The sequence below is a fragment of the Plectropomus leopardus genome, chromosome 16 (genome assembly GCF_026936395.1).
Source record: "Plectropomus leopardus strain MGB_pleo_1.0 chromosome 16, ASM2693639v1, whole genome shotgun sequence".
NCBI lineage: Eukaryota > Metazoa > Chordata > Actinopteri > Perciformes > Serranidae > Plectropomus > Plectropomus leopardus.
In genome coordinates, this window is record NC_142191.1 from 33,751,487 (window position 1) to 33,760,267 (window position 8,781).

General features: G+C 42.1%; 1 pseudogene; it reads left to right on the forward strand.

Moving 5' to 3' along the window:
• Positions 1 to 250: 250 nt before the first annotated feature.
• LOC148186987 (uncharacterized) lies at positions 251 to 2,222 on the forward strand (annotated as a pseudogene).
• Positions 2,223 to 8,781: the final 6,559 nt, after the last annotated feature.

Sequence of the window (8,781 nt, forward strand, 5' to 3'; positions counted from 1 at the left end):
ACGTAGGCTATCACATGGTTGTGCTCAAGGGTGTAGGTGTAGATAATAAGCTAGCTTTTGAAGACTGACTTTGTGCCATCTTTTCTTGGATGAATAATGCAATATAAAACTCTCACCTGCTCCCATAGTCCATAACGTTACAAAGGAAAGCACAACAGGACTGACACTAATGTTTTAATTGTCATAATCATCACAATCTTTCCATGCAGTTTGTGACTCTATGTATTATGCATTCTATAGAGTTCAAATGATGACTGGACATCTCTCCACAAAAGGAGTTAAAGCTTCAGAGGGCAGAGTGGGCAAAATTTTGAGAAGTGTTCATCAACCCTATCACACTGAAAGACAGCGAGTAAGATCAATTAGTGTTGTCCTTTTCTGCATTTTAATCAAACATGGACTCTACCATTACAGGATTTTTAAAATGTATTTATTTTTTATATTTTAGGGTGCCAAAAATCTGAACCCTGTAGCCTACAATGCTGAATATATGGGCCACAAGCTGCATGTCGATCAAAATGAAAAGCTTGTTATGTTTGGGGTGACCCGTGTTATGGCTATCGATGGTTTCAGTAAGAAGGTTGTCAGTCACTCCACCATGCCAGTAAAGAACAACATCATCATTTATGAAGAAGTGTACAGGTAAAATAATCTAACTAGTGTTTTATTGCTATAGTGTAACTATTGCTATCATTCAATTTTGACAAAAATATTTTTGTGCCTTTGTTTTAGAAATGGTCACTTTAGGGATCTATGGGTTAATACTGTTTGACTCTCCTGTTGTCCTCTTGGGTCAAATTGACCCAATCTATTTTGACTGTTCTTTCCTTCCTCCATCCTCCTTCCCCTGCATCCCTTTTTCCTCCTTTCATACCTCCTTCTCCCTTCCCTCCCGCCTTCTTCTTTCTATCCTTTCTTTTTTCCTTCTTTCCTTCTTGCTTCATTTCTTTCATCTCACCTTCCTCCTTTATCCTTCTTTCATTCCCTCCTCCTTCTCTCTTTCCTTCCTCCTTTGATACCCCCCTCTTTCCTTCATCCCTTTCCTTCTTTATTTCATCCTTCTTTCCTTTCCTCCCTTCCTCTCTTTTTCCTTCTTCCCTAACAACAGGAGAGTTAATTTGATATAAAAGGTCATATTTTTTGTTTGTTTATTCTCAGACCTGCTGTGCTTTCCTATGGACTATGGGACCAGGTCAGAGTTGACTGTGGGAGAGAGTTTTACCTGATGTTATTCATCCAGGAAATGCTGGCAGAGCACAGACACAATCTTCAAAGGCAGCCCTACATTCAGACACCTTCTACAAGGGTAAGTGTGTCAAGCTGTCCTGGTGTCTTGGAATTGATGCATACTTCTAATGAGAGCATGCAGACTGACACTGTCCTTAAAACCCACACAGAACCATGTGATAGAGAGAAAGTGGGTTGAGGTGAATCTGTGAGTCAACTACCCATTGAAGACGGCTTTGGTACAGCTGTTGGACCAGGAAGAACTGGATATGGAGGACAACTTATCAAAGTATTGCGTATCAAACCTCACCTGCCAGATGGCTAGGATTGGCCTCACAAATGTCGTAGAAGCATGGAATGCACACAGCATCCCTGGTATGATTCTGCTAGAGATCCAATTATGTTTTCAGCTCCCATCCAATCCCAGAATTTGGATCTCTGCCAATACTGACACAAGAGCTTTTTTTTTTTTTTCTTGAATATAGAAGAGTTTTGCAGTTCAACTGTATTCTCAAAAACAGATGGGCCTCGAAACATCTGAACAAGAATAAAATAACACAAAATTACGTTCAAATTCAGTATTGACAACTCAAATTTCTAAAATGCTGATGATTGCTCAAACAATTTTGCCATTCAAGTTTTGACCCATCACTGTAATTCCTTCAGTCTCACTACTCATTGCCCTGTCTTGCAGGTAAGGGAATCCCAAATGAGCTGGCTAAAGAAGGGTGTCCTGCCAAACTTCCCGAGGATCTCCTGCCTGTTGGTGGTGTTGCAGCTGATCTGTATCAGCAGGAGTTGGGATCCGCCTTGAAAAGAGAATCCATTTTGGATGTGTCCCTTTCACCTCTCAAGAAGCTCAACAAATGGCTGAAACTGAGTTTAATTCCCACTTTGACTTGCTGTCACTACACCAAAATGTGGTTCACAATAACTATGGCCCTTTCAAAGATGCAGTTAAGTGTCTTATTGCAATCACCAGAAGATGTGTGTGACCTGTTACAGTGAAATGCATTGTGAATTTTTTTCTTTAGAAAAGTATTTATTTCACACAGTAAAAGCTCTGTTAAACAGTACACTGAACTGTACATAAAGTGCACTACAAATTTTAAAATAAACAAATGGCACTTACAATCTCACAGTTCTCAAAGTTCTTTTTGTTCATGTAACCAGGCTGTGCTCAAAATCAGATATACTGTACAGACTGTAGCATCTGAATCGGTTTTTAACTATTCCCTTTATAAACTTACATGGAGGACAGCTTAGAGGTAGCTGATGTGATTTAACATTTAGTGCAGATCCAGAATAGGTTACTCCTCTTCATGGAAAGCTGCAGACACTGTGTACAAGACAGCAGAAAGACCCTTGACCTGGTTGAGCTTGGAGGCAAACCCATCTTGTCTGCATTTCAGACAGAGATCTGAAGTTAACAGCCAATGCTCCACACATGTACGGCATCCAAGCAGAGACTCACAGCAGGTGGAAAACATGGGCTCCTTCATCACAGCTGTAAGGTTTAAACAAAGAAAACATATGCAGAAAACAGATATGAATGGGTACTTTGAATAAAAATAAGAATATTATCTGAAGGCTGTATTGTGTTCTGTTGTGTATTGTTACATAATCATACCTCGACAAACCATACAGGTGAAGGCATCCTTAATAGGGTGCAGAGAGGCAGCAGCTACTGCTGCACTTTTGGCCTTGACAAGCTCAGACAGCTGGTTTATTGTTGAGGTGATGTCAGGAGCCTCTCAGCAGCTTGCTTCAGGTGCTCAATGTTACTAATGACTTCTTCTAGGCTTGAACTGTCTTGAGATTTTGAACTACCTTGGGACCTTCGACTTAACAGAAAAATAACAGACTCAAGATTTCTCAATGGTGCACACCAACAAATGTTTAAAAATCTTTCTGAATATTTACTCATTAAAGGCATCAACTTGGGAGTTTTCCAGACAAAATACAGTAAGTTTGGCAAACTGCCTCAAATCATAATGACTTCATACAGGATCAACACAAACAAATTCTACCAAAATAGGTTTAAATACTAACTAGGGCTGCGAGCTTAGAGGCTGAAATCTGGTATGGTGGCGTGTGTGTGTGTTTGTGGATGCAGGAACCTGAAATTTGGCATGAAGGTCAAGTGTGTGAAGTCGAAATGGCTAAAAGGGGTGTTGGAAATTTCAAAATGTAGGGTGGCTGAGCAGGCTGGGCTGGCCCTACCATCCTGCATTTCAGAAATGTGCATATCATGTGGTTGCAGCTATTGCAAATTAACACTTGCTTTGTTTAAAATGATATGATTTCATCTTCACATCAAATGTTGTATGACCTTACTTTGGCTCTTCTTCCATTCTGTAACTCCACAAAGTCATAGTCAGTGATGGCATAGACCTACCTGGAGTTTGAGATCCAGTACTTGGAACCTAAAGAGTCAGACAACATTAACTTCACTTAATGTATTTCAAATCTTTAAAGTTCATTAAAAAACACACAAACAATTTCTGATCATACAACTTACTTCTTATGCCTTCGCAGTCCAAGATTTCATTTCCTTGGCTGTCTGTTAGGGTAAGTGACTCATCAGAGTTTATGGCAGCCTGCACCTTTGCAGTTCTTCCTTCAACATTTGCCTCAGCTTCCGAAAAGCGAATGGCCATTGTCATGGAAGTACTGAGCTTGCCATTCACTATTTCACCAATATGGACTGACCTGGGTATAAATCACAGATGGTTCAAAATCACTATTGAGTTCATCCTTAAAGAAAATCTGGTTAAATGTCTGACTTGAAGGCAGTGTTCTTTTTTTTGTAACGGTAAATATATCATAGGATAAAAGTTTAGCAGCAGGGATCAGCTGCATATTGTATGTACTGTAGCTATGGAATGATTTTGCTGGGATCTTGGCACCAGCTCGTGGAATTCCATGTGAAGTTTCACTTTCATTAGACGTAGAAGCAGAAGATGATGAGGCTCGGTGCATGAAGTGAAAAGAGGGACAGCAGCAATGGGTGGAGGTGCTCTGCTTGCAGGTGGCTGGCTTTGCTCTGGCTCTCCATGGAGTTCATAATGCATGCGATTGTTAAGATCGAAGGTGGAAAAATGCCCGCTGCCTCTGGCAGAATGGCTCTGTTTGCATCATCTGTAATGTACAGACTACTGGCACTGACCTGTTTAACCGGATAGAATGAAAATGCAATTTATTAAAAGTAACACAAATGCTACGGCCACGTCATTACAGTGTAACATGTTCACACATAAGATAAAAATGTATCCCCAAGTTACTTTTGTTTGTTTTTTTTTTTTTTTTTCCTTTTTTTGAACAATTAGAAACACAAACTCTCAATGAGGACAGTAAACACAGATTGAAATCAAATACAGCACAAGAAACAAAAAAGGTCATTCATGCAAGGACAACTAAATACCGCACCACAACAAATTAAAGTGCATCCAGGCTACAGTGGGAAGACAAGCCTAAACAGTAGCCTATATAGATGAGGACATTTCAATACTTATGACTTTGCCTCCCAAAAATATCTATGTATATTTACACTGTTATCTATGAAGTTGACTTTTTTTCTCCAAATCTGTATGACGTTTCTCATGAAAGGAGACAGACTTGTGATACCATCACCTCTGAGAGGAGACGTTCTGCAGCGTCTGCACGAAGGCCATCAAGGGATCTCGAAATGCAGGGCTCGAGCCAAGGAGTCAGTCTGGTGGCCCGGCATCGCAGCACAGATAGGCCAAATGGTGGACAAGTGTGAAACATGTCAAAATACAGACTACACAACCGTGAACCACTGTTACCCACTCCACTTCCACACCGCCCATGGCAGAAGGTAGGCATGGATCTGTTTGAGTGGTCAAAGAAACAGTACCTTTTGATCATTGACTTTTTCTCAAGATATATTGAAGTAGCACAACTCAAATACATGTCGGCAGAGGTCACTATCAGTGCTGTTAAAGAGGCCTTTGCTAGACATGGAACTGCAGAGACTGTGATATCAGATAACGGGCCGCAGTTTTCATCAGAACAGTTCAAGCAGTTTGCGAAGGAGTACCAGTTCAGGCACATCACGAGCAGCCCCTGGTACCCCCAGGCCAAAGGGGAGGCTAAACATACTGTTCATATCATCAAGGACTTGTGGGAAAAAGGACAATGACTTCAACAGAGCACTGCTGGTGTACAGAGGCATCCCGGTGGAACATGGATCCTCGCCAGCTCAGCTGCTAATGGGGAGAAACCTGCACACCTCTCTACCTCAGCCCACACCCAAGCTGGATCCTAAGTGACCAGACTTGCAAGGTTCTGAAAGAAGGATGAGGAGGGGAGGTGAGGGCAGGCAAAACAATACAACCTGAACCACCATACCAGACCACTTCCAAAACTAACAACTGGGACAGAAAGTTTGGATTATTACAGAAGGAACTACAGGAGCAGTAGTTAGACCTGCCAGTAATCCCAGATCTTACATGGTTGAGACTGACAGGTTTTCTAAGAAGAAACAGGAGTCACCTTAGAGCTACAGATTTCTTTCCACGGTTTGGTCAAGTTGTAAGACCTCCTTATAGGCTAGATTGGTGAAATAGAGGACACCTGTTTGTTTAAGTGATAAAACGAATGTTCAAAATGCTGTTTATGCAGTTCTGAGACAGTTTGTGTTTATGGTGTTAACAGAAAGAAAACGGAGAAGCATTACAATGTTTATGTTGAAATGAGTATACAGTACATTAATGTTCATACAAGCTGTCAAATGCTTTATTGTTGTTTGGTTGAAAATGAGTATGACTTTAGCTAAAAGGAGGAGGTGTAATGGTAGGATTGTTACACTAGACGTCCCATAATGCTTTGTGCCTACGGGGGGGGGGGCACTCCCTGGTTTTGGATGAATACAGACATTCTGACAGAAGTCCAGCGAGTCCCATGACATTCTTATACAGTCACATAAGGTTCCATCAAAAGTTGATAGGGCAGATATTTGAATGAAACATCACCACCAAGAGTGTCAGCGATCAGCTCAAGGTCATCTAGAGTCACCAAAGCCACCAGGGCACCTCAAGGGGCGACCTCGCATGGGTTTTAGGTCTGATAAATGCACGCATCCCCAGGGGTCAGCACTTGTTGGCATGTATTGCTCTGGAATTGCCACAGTTATCCAGGAAAAGTTGGAGCGATCAAAGGAACCATAACTGATTTAATGAGCCATTCACAGTGTCACTGTACTGGCCATGTGTATTTAAACTTGAATGGCTTAACCTTTGAGACAAGCATATGCTACTGGCAGGATCAACCAAGTCGCCCTCTGGCCAGGCAAGGGTGCTCTGAGGTCACCCTGTCTCTATCTGGCAGAGGAGCCAGAGAAGCCAAGTCTTGGCCATTTTGGTTTCATTATGCACCAGCTGGATGTGGTCAGTTTCCCAGCAAGAGCTCATGCTTCCCAGATCTCCATCGCGCAGGCAATGGAGACTGGCATAGGACAAATGGGACTTCTTGATTCTGCTTAGGATGGGGCCTGCATGGCAGGAGCGTGGAGGGGGGTGTTACACCCTCATACGCTAAACCCTCCCAGCCATAGAGGTGAACCCGCTGGCCAAAGGAACCGCCCGCCCAAACTCCGGCGCTAGGCCGGTCGGCGGGGGCCCTCCAAAGACAGGTCACATATGACAGTCGGTCAGTATGACCACAAATAGGTGGTGGTGGTGGTGGTGGTGGTGCTGGTGCCACAGCTTAACCGAGACTGCCTCCCTGATATTGTGCAGGTACGAGCCCTAAAGACCCGGAGCTGAGAAATGCAGATTGCATGGTGTTCAGCTAACAGTCTATGGGTATGTCATTATGGAGCAGTGCATCTGCGGAGTTAACAACCCTGTCAACGTGCAATATTATGCTGTTTTTGGCCATTATACTGACTTTCCTCGTCTCTGTCCCTGAGACACCATCTCGCACCCCTGGTACACCGCAGAGAGATTTGTACCCCTGGTACACCGCAGACCGTTTCTTCCCGTGGAGAGTTTCTTGCCCCTGGTACACCGCAGAGAGTTTCTCAGAGCAGCAGAGGCGTTCCAGAGCTCTCTGTCGAGAAAGTACCATCGAAAGTTGATAGGGCAGACATTACATTATATATTGTAATGTCTGTTAATATTATCAAATGTAATCATTAACCATTTTCAAATATATTTTTCCTTATTGAAAGACTGACTGAGGAGCTGGAGCGTCATCACTTGATTGTGACTGGAGCTCCTCAAAAATTCTCTTATTTGGGGAAGCCTCTGCACATATGGTGAGGCTTCCCCAAATGAGTGAATTGGAGCCCTAAATGTTCAGCCTGTAGGTTAGGGGATTCCTTCCTTCAGACAGCTTTAAAACCTGTCAATATATTTTATGAACGCCCAGGACCTGTAGATGTGATTTAATATTTAAATGGGCATGGTACTCCCTTCTAGTGAGATTTTTCATGACAAATGGACATGCTTTCTAAATTTACCATCACAAATTTGAATAGTCTGCCCATAGTTTTAGGGTCCAGCTTCATTCAGAAAGCTTTAAAACCTGTCTATATTTATATTTTCTGAAAGCCCACCACCTGTAGATGTGATTTAAATTAAAATATTTCATGGTAAACCCTCCTAGTGAGATTATTTATTTCAGAAATCTCAATAGTCAGAATGTAGTTTTAGACTAATCCTTCATTGAGAAAACTTTTAAACCTGTCTCTACTAATATTTCCTGAGAGCCCAGGACCTGGGTGGGTGGGGGAGTTACCTGTTAATGTGAAATGTGGGTGGGGCTGTAAGGTGCACAGTACAAATACAGGAGAAACTTGGTCACTCACACAGACCTAGAGTCAGACCTCTAGCTGTAAACTACACTGCACCAGAGATTTTCATTTTCTTGCTACTGAAATGGCTCCAAGGTAAGTAACATTAATACTTGCTTAGATACTGGATTGTAAAAATAGGTGAAGATGGTTCTGCCTTTTTATTTGTCAAGGAAACCTACATCCAGACACTATCTGCTGTGCCCATTGTGTCTGCTTTTGCAAAGTTCAGAGTGCATGCTTAGCTTTTGAGTTAGACCAACTGTGTTTTTCAGATTGTATATTTCATGCACCTTAATTAGTGCATGTTAAGTAAACTATTTTTATTCTTATATTAACCACACTATCCTTACTGTCTTTTTGTCCAGGAAACCTTCAAACCGACACTGCCTGCTGTGCCCAAAGTGTATGAGGACTCAGGAGGCCCTCTCAGTCCATCTGCGGAGGACTTGCATGAAGAACAGCACTGAAGCAGCCATTGAAGCTGTGGTGAAAAAGGCCAAGTTAGACGTTGTTGACCTCCTGAAGAATGGCAGGACTTTTAATTATAAAGTCCTCAGACAAATTCTGGCAGATGCATGCCCATTGCAAAGGTAGGTGGCTTTACTTCAATATTACCTCCTCCTTCCTCACTGCTCATGCCCCCACTCCCCATTTTCAAATATTTTGTTTTACTATTTCTTTGAGTTTTAGTTTCACAAAGTTTATTTCATTAACCATTTCCAAAAACCTGA